Genomic DNA, 15,337 nt, shown 5'->3' on the forward strand with positions numbered 1-15,337 from the left:
GGACTTCATTATTTTTCTCTGAGTTTGGAATATTGACATAAATTATTAATAGTGCTGGTAATAGTACTGCTAATTCAAAATATTATGAACAACAGGTATCTCTTGTTAAAAATATGCTTTCAGTTAAAGAGAACATTATATTTAATAGGTAATGCCAATATCTGAAAATGGATTTATAAACTTATATGTAATTTGATTCAGTCCTCTGAAGGAGAAGTCACTGAAGGAGCACATTCCCACTTGAAGAGCATTAACTCCAAGCTTGTTGTCACTAAACTAATCTTTCCTTATCTTCTATTTAGCAGGAGAAATTCCTCTCCCAGTTGGAACTGCCAGGTTTTTCTTAGAAATCCTCCTTGCAGAGGAGATTCTGAAAGCCTAAATTCCACAGAGTGTTTTGTCTTGCTAATGACTTCAGAGCACAATTGGCTGCCCAACTGTGCATCTTTGTACTTGGGCTGGTTTGGGACTGATTTGTCCACAGGGCGAAACAGCTACAATTATGTCTGAGGGAATCCTCCCTCAGAGCATGTGGGGGACAGGAGCACCACTGCCCTAGCAGACCCTGGTGTTCTCTCTGCAAAAGGCAATAGCTAAAGAAGGGGGTTGACAATGGGATGAAAGGTTTTCTCTGAAATCATTAAACTGTGAGGAAATGGTGAGGGTCATGAATTGTTACATAAAAGGAATTAATGAGCATGAGGTGGGAGGTAAAGGTATTAATGGGAATCTGACACCTAAATTATAAAGCAGTCAAGCTCCTGGACCAGAAAAGGGTATCTGCATTTTCATAGCAAATTTATATTTTGATGATCAGATACTTTCATTTCAGTGTGATCAAGTATTTCACATTGGCTACAAGCATACAGCTGTTAAAACTGTGAAGACATAAACCAACTTATTCTCTCTGTGCAGAGTTCATGTATTTGTCTGTAAATGTCTGTCCCTATTATTTCCTCAGGAAGAGAAAGGTCAGAGGAGCACGCTGAACCCAAAAGGCCCCTGTGCTCAGATCAGGGGTACAAAGCACAAATTTGAGTGGGTCCAGTGATACAGCAGTGAGGGAAGAAAGGGAGCACAAGTAAATAGGGGTGATACTATAGACTTCAAATGCAGAACTAGAAAATAATGTGTATCAATGGCATCCCCTACACCTCAGGTCAGCCAAGAAACTTATAGTTTATCTTCATGGGGATGGGAAGACTTGGGGAACAAGATGACTTCACAGCTACTGGGAACCCCTGTCCTGCAATAAAGCTCAAAACTGGCAGAAAGCTCCAGAAAATGTGTAATTGTATCAGGTACTGGTAGTGAAGGAGAGAGAACCTCGCCCTATATGAAATATTTGGGGTCAGGAGCAGGGATAAGTCTGAACTAGCAGGGCTGTTGTGTTCTCCTTGCTCCCTAGCACTGGAGCAGCATCTCTCAGGTACAGAGAGTAGAAGGTATAAGCAGAACTCAGTTTCCCTTCCTTTTTCCTGTCCACCACATAGAATTTGATCTTCAAACTCACGTTCTGCTTGAAGTAATTTTTAAACTCCCTTGATACCTTCCTAACCAGCAGCAAAATACCCAGGTTATAAATATAAAATCTCCTAGAATTGCCCACAGTTTGATAGCACCAATTGGGGTACATCACAGGCATTGGTGATTTTAGCAGGACTTGCTAATTTGTTCCTGTCAAGTATTGGTGCTGGAAAGGGCTCATTTGCACAGAGGACTCCCCTTAGCTGCAGGCTAAAAAAGCTATTGAATACAGAGAATATTTATTGTTGTGACTTGAAATAAGATTAGTGAGAAAGGATATTTATTTTAATTTCTTCCAGGTGGCATAAAGCCTTGGTTTTTTGTTTTGTTTTTTCTTTTTCTCTTTGCTAATTTAAGAAAAGCTTGTGGTTCAGGAATTAAAGACCTAATTAAGCTGCATGTCAAAACCAACAAAATACCAACAGAAGTGATTCCTTCTGACAAAAGAACCTTTCAGATTGGGCTTTAACCTTGTTTAAGCATCAAATGACAGGTCTTCTGAGAAACAGCTTGTCTTAAAATCAGTCCAGCAGTGACAGCTCCAGCCCTTGAAGATCATCAATCTGCTTCTCCCCACACATGTATAGCTAATAAAAACTATGTCAAGGAACTCAGAACCATTCTCACTGGCAGGTGAGGCTGTATCACACAATAAACAAGAGATGCAATCAATCAGAGAGTTTAAAATCTACCATGCAAAGTCTGAATAATAGCTGTGGCAACTTGTAGCATGCGAGAGGACAACAAAGAAATTCTGCACAGTATGTCTTAAGAAACCTTGGAAAGGGGGAGAAAAAGATGTTTTCCTGTCTTAGGTCTCCAGAGGAATTTTCATGTTGGCCATCTTCCTAAAAGCCTGCAGTGAATACCTGGTAAACCACGAGGTAGGCAATAAGAACAGCCATGTGCTATGTGATGGAGACAGGTGTGGCTGGTCAGAATGCTTGTGATGAAGCACTGAAGATGAGATATTGTCCCAGAATACTGCAAAACATCTCACAGAACAAGAACTATTCTGGAAGCACAGAAAAGGGATTCACTTGTACATGGAACTGAAGAGAGGAAAAAGTGAATATATAATCTATTGGTGTTGGGACTGTGTTCCATCAAAGCTGCATGTGTCAGCACTGTGAACAAGGGAAGGGAGGAAGTGTGGTCTAGAGAACTTCCTCCAGGGTGTGGCTGGAGCCATGGCACAGCTGTATGGCAATGCTGTAGAGAGCACAGGGCGTGGGATCTCACTCAACCACTTCACAAAATTCAAGTGGAGGATCTCAGGGTTATGGTGAGCAAGCGGTGCAATACTCAGCCTCAAAGTTTTGCAGTACAACAATTCATTTCTTTTGTTTGAACAGGCACAATTCATTTCTTTTGTTTGAACAGGGCTTTAGACACTTCAGAACTCATGAAATATTTCTTTTTCTGTGTGGAATAAGTAAAATTTTTAACTGATGTTTATCTTTCACATCTTGACCAACAATGACCTGCAAAGGTACAAGTATCAAAACCCAATGCTACAGATTTCATAGTTTTTGACATTTCTGAAAGCCGTTTTCTATAAATTAACATGACAGATCCATAAAATTGACTGTTTCTCTAATACTTTTTGAATATATTTTCTAATTATAAGAATATTATTTGTACTTAATTTTTCTAATCTGTTAATGTATACAGTAAAAATCTTTTTTGTCTCTTCTTTAATGACAGATGTCAAGAACTGCATTACCCAGTTTCATCACACAGTTAACATTTTTTGCTTACCTTCCTAAAGGAGTGCTATGAGCTAAATATTAAGATTTTGTTCTACTTTTAACCAAAACACTGGACCAAATCTTGTCTTTTTTGCTCAGAAACTTCTAGTTTACTTACTATAAACTAGAGTGCAAAGAAAATATAAGATGGAAAAAAATTATATATTGGAGCAAATATTCCTAAAACATTAAACAATGAATTTTAAAAACTAATGTAGGATACTAGAAGCTCACTGTGATGAAATACAGATTTCGAACAAGAAAACTTCATCTATGAAGGCAGGAAGTTTATTTAAGAATATCTTCACACTTATAATTTGCATGGCAGAGATGTTAACTGACAATTAATGGTACTGAAATATGATTGAGTGAGAGAAAGGCTAAATTGGGGCTCAAAATTATTACAAATTGGAATTACAAATACTACTAGAATACAGGACCAAAAAATGGAATAAATCTGTTTATGAATCCCAAGTCACAGTGAAACAGTAATTGGTTTACTATCACATTCTACAGCTACTTTATTAGGTTCTTGTTGCTGAAGAACATCACAGCAATAATTACAGCTAATCAAATAGCCTTAATGGTGACTTGTGCAGTAGGCTATTAAAATATTATATCAAAATAAGGGTTATAGAAACATTCTCTTCCCACTCCAGCTAATTGTTAGTTCTAGAAGACAAAATATGGTGGTTTTGATTCAGCCTTTAGTATTTTATGAAAGTAGTTTCAAACATAAATTAAGTTACTACATATTAGGAAAACAGCAGATAAATTAATTGAAGATATTTTAAAGAATGGTGATACTAAAACTAGGGAGAAGGTATTAATCTGTTTTACTGCATATAAATTAGGGTCAACTCTGTCAACTGAAATACAGAGCAGTGTAAAAACTCACCTTCATCTGAGTCCCTAAGTGCAACAAGAAAGCCTTCCCTAGGCAGCAAGATACTCAGCATTCAGCTTTACAACATGCTGAGTTTTCTTCACAGGGCTTACTAAGTAGGATTTGTACTCTCCTTACAACCTTGAAGAACAAAAGGGAGAAAGGAGAATTGTGGTTACTTTTATATTCAATTTTATTCATAAAAGAATGAATTTATCTCAGTATTGGATTTTTGTTCTTTTTTTTATATTTCATTCCAATGATTCTCTTCAGATGTTAGGCAATCACCTTAGTTTTCTTCTGCTGCCATTTTTTTATCCCTTAAATATTCTACTTCTTATTCATCAAGAAGTGATGACTGTGTAAAACCTGTGAATTTTTTTTCTTTATTTATCAATTTCACATTCTTCCACAATGACCTTCTGTATGGGTTTTTTTAATCAGTCAGTGGTAGAAAATCTGAAAAGTCTAGTTTCCAGGGAAAAAGAAAACCAGCTGGTATAGAACACCTGTTTTTTCCTTCAGAAAAGGAGCCTCTATATTTTTCATTCCAGGATGTTCATAACTAGTACATAACAGAGTCAAAGCAAGGTCAAACTTTGATATGATGAACTAATTTTTTCAGTGTTTGAATTTAGATTGTGTTTCAGTTTCTTTCTACTGTTTCCCGCACCTCTTATCTTAGTCTAAAATAATTTTTTTTTTTTTTTTGCTTTATTCACTATGAAACTGCTAACTTGATTTCAGTGGGATTCCTGGTGACTCTATTGTAGAGGTGAATTTTGAAATCTCTTCTTCCATTTCCTACCCCCATCCCCTTTTTTAAAAAGTGTCTTTGGTTTCCACTGCTCCCAAGGATGGAGTACTGGGAAAGGCTGGATGGAGTGCTGACCTGAGGGAGCACCTCAATGCATGCGCATATTTATTGTCATGACATTAGTTACATTATCTAAAAATTATTTAGCTGCATAATTAATTTCTTAGATAAAGTGAAGCAGTTGTCTACACCTTTGTGATATTGACAAATTATTTTATGAGAAGTGCAAATATCTTGAAATAAACACCCAAGGAGTTCTTTGCTGGAAATTCTTGATTTGGTGCCAATTTTCTGTCTTCTGATACCATTCATTTATACTCATGGTTTCTTGCAGATCTTCCACTGACATCTTCGAAACTCAGGAGCTCTTTCACACAATTCTGTAGAATAAGGCTTACATGTGGCAATGTAAAAATGTGCTTATTTCACTTCTTTGACTATTGTTCAAGCATTCCTGTCCATGTGCACTAGAAGTGCTTAGTCAAATTTTCTACTGGCTTAGTAGAACTTAGGTAGATAGGGTCATTCAGTGCCTGATGCTGATAGGAAATTTATTCTCTCTTTATATAACTTTGATTTTTACCAAGGTGACAACTATGGCCATTTTTGACAAAAAATTTTAGGGACAGGGTAGATTAACAGTCTAGAGTATTTTCCTAATAGATCCTTCAAGTTTTGTCTTGGTGACTCCAAAAATATGTGACTATATATATATATATATATATATATATATATATATATTTGTGGAAATATATATATATAAAACTATAGATATATAAAAATAAAATATGTAATGTATATACATATTATAGATGTATAAAATACATATGAATATTTGTATGCATATGAACTCTATACATACTACATGCCACTAATATTTAAAAAAACCCTTAATTTATTAAATTAAATTCTAACAAATGGTCAAGTTTTGACTGAGCATAAGGTGTTAGACATTCAGACCCATGAATCAGGACATAATACTACTGTATTTTGTTATGCTGAAGAATCATTTTTGTGATCTTGGGCAAGGCAATGATGGGCACTCAGAGTCAGGTGGTCCTGCAAAACTGTGTAATCTCTGTATTTTATGACTATGGACCCTAGTCATCTATGCTAACTAGGCTTTTACAAATATAAAAGAAAAATAAGTTTGGAACAGGAATCTCATAAAACAATGGTTTCCACTACCAAGAGGACTTTCATTACTATGGGCCCAGAATTTTATATTGAGATGTCAGTCTGTGTGCAACAAGCATTGGATGAGCTGGGAGGAAACAAGCCACAATTGCTTGTGAACATTAACTTTTCCCAGCTGGGTCTCAGCTCCAGCCAATCTGGCAATTATTTCTGGGTGAACATACATGTCTTTACATTACACACTTTAAAAAAAATTTGAAATCTGCTTATGGATCTCAACACCACAGTGTTTGGCACAAGAATCAAAAGAATTAATCAAATGTTAAAGGGGTGAAAGCTGAAAAGATGAGAAATTCCCATTTAAAACCAAATCTGTGTAAACTCCCTCAAATCTCATGCAAAAGTATTACTGGAAAACTATTTATTCTGTATTGTTTTCCATCACTATACAACTGAAGTCTATATTATGCTTCTGAAGTAAAAAACTTCCTACAAGTGTAATTAAAATGAGTTAAATTGGAATATAATGTCATTGTGTTTGACCATTTTGGCTTTCTTATGAAAATTCTACAATCCTGGAGGGAAACTGAAAAAGTAGGGAAGGGATGAGTGGAGAAAACCCCCAGCTGTGACATCATCCCTCACCTTTCTCTGAGACCCCAGGAATGAGATAAACCTGAGAGGATGGCTGTTCTCTACTGCCTCATATTTTGGAAATCAATATGAAAGCCATTCTGTTTCCTGTACAGAGTGATCCAACTCACAGCAGTGTGGAGAGAAGGCATTCAGGAGAGAAACCTGAGGCAGATATTTCTGTGGTCAAGCAATTCTGGAGGTCTCACGTGAAGAGACAGAGAAGAGGAGAACACTCAATGCTGATAAGCATTTAAGATTGAGGAGTAAAACATCAGAAATGCTTTCTTCACAAGTAACCCAGTCTGACTAGTGAAAAGTCACTTGTGAAACAAGATGTGACTTAAAAACGCATATTTTGGGGTGCTTTGTGGTAAAAACAAACATTCAGATATACCTAATAAAACTGTGTCCAGTGTATTCTTCAATACTTATTTGAGTATTTTTTAAATTTTAAGCTGACATACGTAAAGTTCATTTTGGTTAAGACAACAGCAATGTTCACTTTTACTTTTACACATATCATTACCTTATCTGACAAGAAAATAGGTACTAAAACCCCACCCCTTACAACGTATTGCAGGCTTGATGAGTTATGTAATATCATCAACTGTTATGGAATAAATGCTATGAATAAACCCAGAATGAATAAACCAGTGGGTCTGATGTTGCCTGTTTTTAACAGAGGTTGCAGTGGAGCTCTTGAACATGCCCCCTTCTCTGAAGGATTGTTTCATGTCCTTGCATCAAACAGATCCTGGACTAACTTCACAGAAGCTGGCCTTAAGGTTGCTGGTCTTCATTCACAGCACAGTAAGCCTCCCCTGGGAACAGGCAGAAATTTCCAATAGCAGCACAGTTCACGTATTATCAAACACTAAGAGTAGGACTTTGATGTTCAGCTTTTTAAAAGCTCTCAGAAGTATTTTTCCTCATTATCACCCCAGCTGAGTGAGTTTTATACTGCCCTTTCAGAGAAATGTTTAAGCACATGAAGAATCTACCTTCCCAATGCTATTAATTAAAAGATGACAGATTATTTTCTGTGACTATTTTTTATTCACAGTACTTCATTGATTAGGATTCTTGACAAACAAGATTCAGGAGGTAGTAAAAAAAAAAAGCAAGGTAATTTTGGAAGTTTTACCACACATTTTTCCCCTTTTTGGATAACTGCACATCTATGTTTCAGCACAGTAGCAGGAAATAATGTGCTTCTTGCAAGTGCCTGTTTTTATTAATTTTTATTTGCCTGTCAGTGCAGGAAGTCTCCTCTGGGAAAAGCTAGAAATTTCAAACAGCAATGAGGGCCCACATACTCTCAACAACAATCTGATCAGCTGGATATGAGAACAACCAGTTTCTCACTGAGAAAGAATATTTTTCAGATTAACTCATACATGATTTCATCTGGGGAAATGGAGAGTTGAGATGATACAACAGTTTCTTTGTTTCACAACTTTTATGAAACTTTATCTCAAATGCCCTGCCATCAGTCTTCGACCAGAAACAGTTTCTAAAGAAGCAGCAAGAATCCTGTGTGAAGGACAAACTGATCTCAGGCTACACTAGAGCAATGTGTCTCAAGCAGCAGATAAGTTTTCATGAGTCAAGAAAAAATGGAATTGTGCACTTTGCGAGATGTGATAGTTTAGGGACTGAAATTGTTCATGGGCTAAAATTGTTGAGAACTAAATGAAAGAGAAAATGCTGCTTTTTTTTTTTTTTTTTTTATTGTAATGATTTCTGTCTGTAGGCTCCACATATTCAATCAGACTTGACTCACCATTTTCATGTTATCTTCATGGACAGAGCCTGTTAACATGTTGCATGTGCAAGGAAGTGTGGTTTGGAAAGGACCGCCACAATGGAGGGCTCCATGTCTCTGTAGGGAAGGGTCTAAAGGCATCACCAACTCCTGATGGGTAATCAGGTAGGAAAAAAGATAACTCTAACACCAAGTGTTCTTGAACAAAGCCTTCTAATATACTTCAGTGAATCATGACAAGACCTTAATCTAAAATGACTCTACATAATGTATCAGGACCCATTTGCAGTAAGCAAGTGGTGACTCAGTGGATGGAGTGCAGGCCCAGAGGATCAGGGCTTGCCACTGGTGAAGTACCTGCTGACTTCCATACTCAGCACAGTCTGTGGTGCCACAGGAAGTCAGGATAACAGAGAAATGTCACCCTCTCCCGAAATGAAAGCTGTACTGTAGATACACTCTAACACTAGTAAGCTTCTTTTGCCTCGTCTGCAGACCAAGGTAAAGATATTTTAATTCTTCCTCAAATGTTGGGAAAACAAATTAGTTACACACACAAAAAAAAACCAAAACTGTAAAGGATCAGTAGACTTACTAATTGTTTGTGTTTACTTATCTATTTTCTGAGATCTCTCAGTCAGGACAGGAGGAAGGGAAATATTGTAGAAAGCACAGTAAGCCATTCAGAATTGATCTTGTTAAAAGCTTGAATGATTTTGTATCCCTGTAGTGAGGGATCCCTGTATCCCTCTGTTTTGGAGTGTGATTTTTCCAAAAGGTCGTTAGGTGATGTTCATCTTTCACCTGCTCATCTAGCCAAGTCTCTATTAGATGTCCAGTTTAAAGCCTCCTTTCACTTCCTTTTCTAGAGGAGCTTTGTTGCTCCTCTAGAAGGATGCTACCAAGGATGGAACTTAATGGTATTTTCCCCCACTCCAAAGGCTCTGAACAGGAAAACATCTTTGTTGCCTTAGGAGTTGATCTCTCTGTCTTTCTTCAGTACTGGGGAGAGAATATTTGTGCAGCATTCAAAATAGAACCTATCTCTTATTATACCAGTTGTAAGTCCCTAAGAAGAGACATCTTTGTGTTGGGCAGAGAGGGGTGCCTGATATTGTGATCTGCATCAGGGAAGCAGGGGAAAGTACAGTTCTTCCACTAAGATGCATTAAGATGCTCACTAAGGTCAGATGCTCTTTTCCTCAGGACTCACAAGTGGCCTTTTCTGGAATTATCAAAGCAAGTTTTTCTGTGAGTTCACACAGATGATGAAGAATTTGTCCCTAATTAATTTAAAAATCTCTTCCCAGATGACAGAGCACTGTTCTGTAATTGTGACTTTCACACATCTCGGTGTGCTTTGAAACCCAGCATCTATAATCCCAAAGGATCTCAAAGTGCTCTGCAGTCATGGGCAGAGGAGTTTAGCTGCCTTTGAAGAACTGCACTGATGCAGTCTGTAGACTAAAGGCCCATTATTCTTTGATCTCCAGCTGCTAGAAAACTTTGCTTACTTTGATAAGTGATCATAGACTTGTCTTATGGGCTTCATAGAGATATAGTTTAAAATGGCAACAAAGTGCATTGGCAATTAAAGTCCATTGATCTCTTTCGGACTCAGGTGCTGTTTCCTGAATTGAATACTTTTTCTTCATTTTTAATGGACAGGGAAGTCCCAGGTCTATTCTAACACTGAAGTGGTGCTTCACGACAAAATGGAAATCAAGAAAAATCAGATGTGTTTACATGGAAAACTTGTGCTTCTGGTTGAGTCTTTTTTCAGGCACTTTGGAAAGAAAATTACAAATTTTCATGTGAATCACGACTTTTATTTTGTCTTTACCATTTTAGTTTGTTTTGTTAAGTTTTTTCTATTGCCTTTTTGACTATTCATTTTTACTTTTGGAATGGCTCAACTAAGAAAAAAGTTTTGAAAAGAAAAAAAAACACCTCCAAAAAAAACCCCTTGGGTGAAATAAAAACAAAAAACCAATAAAAAACGAAACAAACATTTCCCCCTCCCATTCCCAGCTGTTGCTATTTAAAATTAACATGGTTTGACTACTGCCATGCAATGACCAGCATTCTGAATTTGCTTCATTCTTTTGAAATATTTGCTTCTTGATGTTTAACTGTGAAGGAGCCACCATAGATATTTCAAAGATTCATAGACTCATAGAATAGTTTGGGTCCGAATGTACCTTGAAAGACAGTTTAAATGTCCAGTTCCACTGCCCTGGTTAGGTACATCTTTATTAGATTAGGTTGCTTAAAGGCACATCCAACCTAACCTTGACTGCTGCCAGGCATCCACAACTTCTCTGGGCAACATGTGCCAGTGTTACACCACTGCCACTGAAAAAATTTCTTCTTTATACATAATCTAAATCTACCTTCTTAGAGTTAAACCATTGCCCCTTGTCCTATCACTACAGGTCCTACTAAAAAATCTCTCTCCATCTTTATCAAAAGTACTGAAAGGCTGCAATGAGGTCTCCCTGGAGCCTTCTCCTCTGCAGGCTGAAAAACCCCAACTCTCTCAGCGTTTCCTCATAGGTGAGATGTTCCAGCTTCCTGATGATTTCCATGACCCTCTTCTGGGCCTGCCCTGGCATGTTCTTGTCTTTCTTGTACTGGGAACCCCAGCATTGGACACATTACTCCTGATGGGGTCTCACCAGAGCAGAGTAAAAGGGGAGAACCACCTCTCTTGACCTTCTCTTGACCTTGAAGTGTTGAGAACACTTCTTTAGATACAGACCTGGATACAGTTGGCTTTCTGGAAGGCAAGCACACGCATCTACATCCATTCTTCATCCACCACTACTCAGAAGTCTTCTCAGGGTTGTTCTCACTCATTCCCCAGTCTGTACTGATATTGGAGATTGTCCTGATCAAGGTGCAGGACCTTGCATTTTGGCTTGGAGAACTTCATTGTGGTTCACATGGTCCCACTCCTCCAGTCCCCCAAAGTGCCTCTGGAAGACATTCCTTCTCTCAATCGAATCCACTGCTTATCTTCATGTTATCCACAAACTTGCTAAGGGTTCACCTGATCTCATTATCTATATAGGTAATGAGATATTAAATTCTATTTTTTCCAGTACAGACCCTTGGGGGACATCTCTTGTTACTGGTCTCCCCTTGGACATTGAGCCTTTAACTCCAGTTCTTTTAACACGACCATCCAACTATCTCCTTATCCCTCAAGTTGTTCATCCATCTGATTTTTATCTCTCTGACTGAGAGGCAGGACTGTAGTAAAGGACTGTGTCAAAGGCCTAAATGAAGTCCAGGTAGATGATAGTAACAGCTTTTCCCTTCTCTGCTGATGCAGTCATTCACCATACAAGGCCTCTAGCTCATTGTTTTATGTCTTATATTTTTACCATGCTGTTCATGATCAATGTCTTTTACAAGCAGCATCTAGTGAGTCATTACAACAAACTGGTTTTTGAGAAAGCATTATTTTACATGCTTCACAGAAAGAAAACAGGCTAAAAGACCCAACCAAGGCCTTTTATTGTCAGAATTTGGAAATCTGCAAAATGAATTGTCTTCTCCCTTGTATTTCTTATCCATCTCCCATTCTGACAGACTTGTACCTGGTCTGCAATATGAACCTCTGAATTTTTCATTAATTCCAAAACTGATCTTTTTTCATTATCATCTGAGTGTAATTGCTGGAGCCAGACCACTTTCTCTCTTATTCATTTTCCACACATTCACGCTCTCTTATTAATTTAACACATCCCATGAGACACAAGCATAGTTTATCAGGTTTAGTGCCTTTGCCTTTGCTTTCACAATGTTGAAAGCCAAAAGCCTCACCCAGGTCTCAGGGCCAACCCCCTTTTGCTTTCTTGGTTATACATCTGTACACTCTGCAGTGACTCTCCTGGGTAGTGGCTGAATAACATGGCAAGACTCCAGTGTACAGAAGTGCAGCAGACTGTGCTGATCTGCTGTTTGATAATGAGCTGTGTGGTCATTCTGTGGTAGTACAGACTGATGTAAATACTTCTAGAAGGAGCTACATCTTATTTGGTAAGAGAATTATAGGAGATAACTGTGTTTGGGCTCAATGCCCAGCACTGCTGTTCTCAGAGTAAACATTTTACTATTCTCTGCTTCCAGTCCACAACCAAAATAGGACAGCCTTGTCTAAAATTAACTAAAGAGGCTCTTTCATCTTAAGAACATTTAGATTTAGTATTTCAAGTAAATGTTTTTTAAAAAGTAATTCCAGCAGTTTCTTGGAATCTGGGCTGGATGCCCTTGGCCAGATCCACATGAGATCTTCCTAAGTGGGAAATGAACTTTATCTCCATTTGTCCTTTTTTTTTTTCCCCTTTAATTTTAAAATACATTGACTCGAGAATTGCATTTCAAGCTATGTCACATGTCTTCTTGAGGTTTTGTGTGTCTATTAATAGGTAGGATCAAACATCTTCCCACATCAAGCCTTGTTGTGGGGACAGAATTGGAAGGATGTAAAGCAGAAAACCAAAAATTTCAGCATCAGTTCATTTCAGGTTCTAATGTGTGTTTTTTGAAACCTCTTTCCAAATGACAAGAAGTTCACTTTCCTTAGAAAACCACAGTTTCTTGACATAAGGATTTCAAAAAGAGAGTCTCTGTAAATTCATCTATACTTGCTTTTCAAAATTATTTTACTTAAGAAAGAAAAAAACTGCAATGCTTATTTAAAATACTTGATGACCTGACTCTTGTACCAGTGAAAGCAGTAGTAAGTACTGCCTCAATTCCTATGGAAGAAGGACCTGGTTCCTAGATAGCTACATAAATATTTACCAGGTTGGGAGGAACCTGGTAACACCCTCCAAAATAAAGGTTGCAATATAGCCTTCATTTATAACTTCCTGTTCTCACATGTTAATAACTTCCCCATGCTTTAGTCTTTCTGGCAATTCTCCATGTTTGGTTTTTGCCTGGAGGTGATGTGTATTTGGAACAAATTTATACCCCACTTTTGACTAGGCATGCAGCCAAAATGGCTGAGATATTTTGCCTGGTCTAGAGGTACCTGTCTTTGAGACCTAGCATCTTCTCTTGAATGGGAAAAAAAAATAGAATTTCCAAAGCTATTAAGTGATTCCAAGATCACTTATGAGCCAGTGTTTGACTTTTTGGAAGTGATTTACTGTAATCACATCATAATATTGTTGCTGGTTTATGTCTGAAGAAAGCTGTCCATTTGGAGTCTCAGTCTCTTTAGGGGTCAAGAATTGAATGAGTAATTCATTCTTATTTTTCTCATTCCTTCATGTGGGTGGAGCAAGAAAAAGGGAAGAAGGTACAGATGGCTTCTACCATACCTTCTCTCTTTTACTTAAATAAAATAATGTGTATTTAAGGGAGTTAGCCAAAGATAAACTCTTACTTCAGATACTGAAAAGCGAACATTCAAGCAACATAGATCAGCCAATTAAAATCTTTTGAGAACTTTGAAAAGCTTAAAGGCTCCTGTCCAATCCTAAATGATTCTGAGCTTCTTCAACAGAAATTAATTAAGCCAATGGTGTTTGTCTCCTCTTGTTCATTACCCATACTGGTATGAAAGCTCTGAGTACACAGCTTTAAAGGTGGAGATAGAATGTGTTAATTCTTCTTTCCCTATTTCTTTTTTTCACACAGTAGGTAGGAATTCTGTGTCCAAAAAACTCCTGCTCTATGGGGATTTTTGACATTTCAGAAGCACACTATCACATCTCTCTATACAATAACAATGATGAACTGGAATGCATGGTATTTCCTTGCTTCTGTAGAGGAAGCAAGGCAGGATATTGAATCAGACAACTTGAATCTGAAAATCTCTCCCTTTACCTCCTGCATGATCTGATGTCTCCTATATATCCAGAAAAGTGCTTGACATAGAGACTGTGGTAGGAGAGTTTGGCAAGACTGGTGTTATTTTTTTGTATCATCCCAGTTTCTAACCCATCAACCTGATAAAATGAAAACAGAACAATCCTTTTCAGGAAAAATCATGTTTGCAGTTTATAGCTATGCCAGATAACGCTGGGTGACAAGAGAGCCTTGTGCTTAATGGGAAGTGGACAGGTCTTCACACTTCACACTGAGTTCTTCCCAAAATGGCAGGATATCAGTCAGTCCTAACCCAAAAAATGCATGATTCTGATATCTGAATGCTATGTTGGAGCAAATATAGCCTGCCACTGAGCACAGCTTACTACCATGGATGCCAATGAATGATGCATCTTCTCGTTGCTTTAGAGAGTAGGCAGACATCAGCATGTATCAAACTCCTCTGGTAAATCCTGAATTTAATTTCTCAGTTCAGCACCAGAAGGGACTTGAACCCATAATAGAGGGCCTCCATTACAATGCTCTATCCAGCAAAACAATTCTGGTGAGGTTGTGTAAGAAAGGGAATGATATATTAGTAACCCAGTCTCTCTTCCAGGAGGGTTGGTGTTGGGTGAACAACAAAAAGAAGCTGACCTGGGACAGCCCCCCAGTTGTTCCATGAGGGCAGCAGTCAACAAGTCCATGGCCAGATGAGGATCAGTGACAAGTGGTGTCCCTCAGGGGTCTGTTTAGGACCAGTACTGTTTAATATCTTCATCAGACACAGACACTGGGACTAAGTGCACCCCCCACAAATTTGCAGATGACACCAAGCTGAGTGGTGCAGTTGAGGGGTACAATGTCATCCATAAACACCAGGACAAGTTCAAGAAGTGAACCACGTGACCCTCGTGAGATTCAACAAGTGTTCTTGTTCTGGATCCTCAAAGGCTTCCCAGACCAGGCTGAACAAAACTCTGGGCACC

This window comes from Haemorhous mexicanus, chromosome 1 (genome assembly GCF_027477595.1).
Source record: "Haemorhous mexicanus isolate bHaeMex1 chromosome 1, bHaeMex1.pri, whole genome shotgun sequence".
In the NCBI taxonomy this organism is placed as follows: Eukaryota; Metazoa; Chordata; class Aves; order Passeriformes; family Fringillidae; genus Haemorhous; species Haemorhous mexicanus.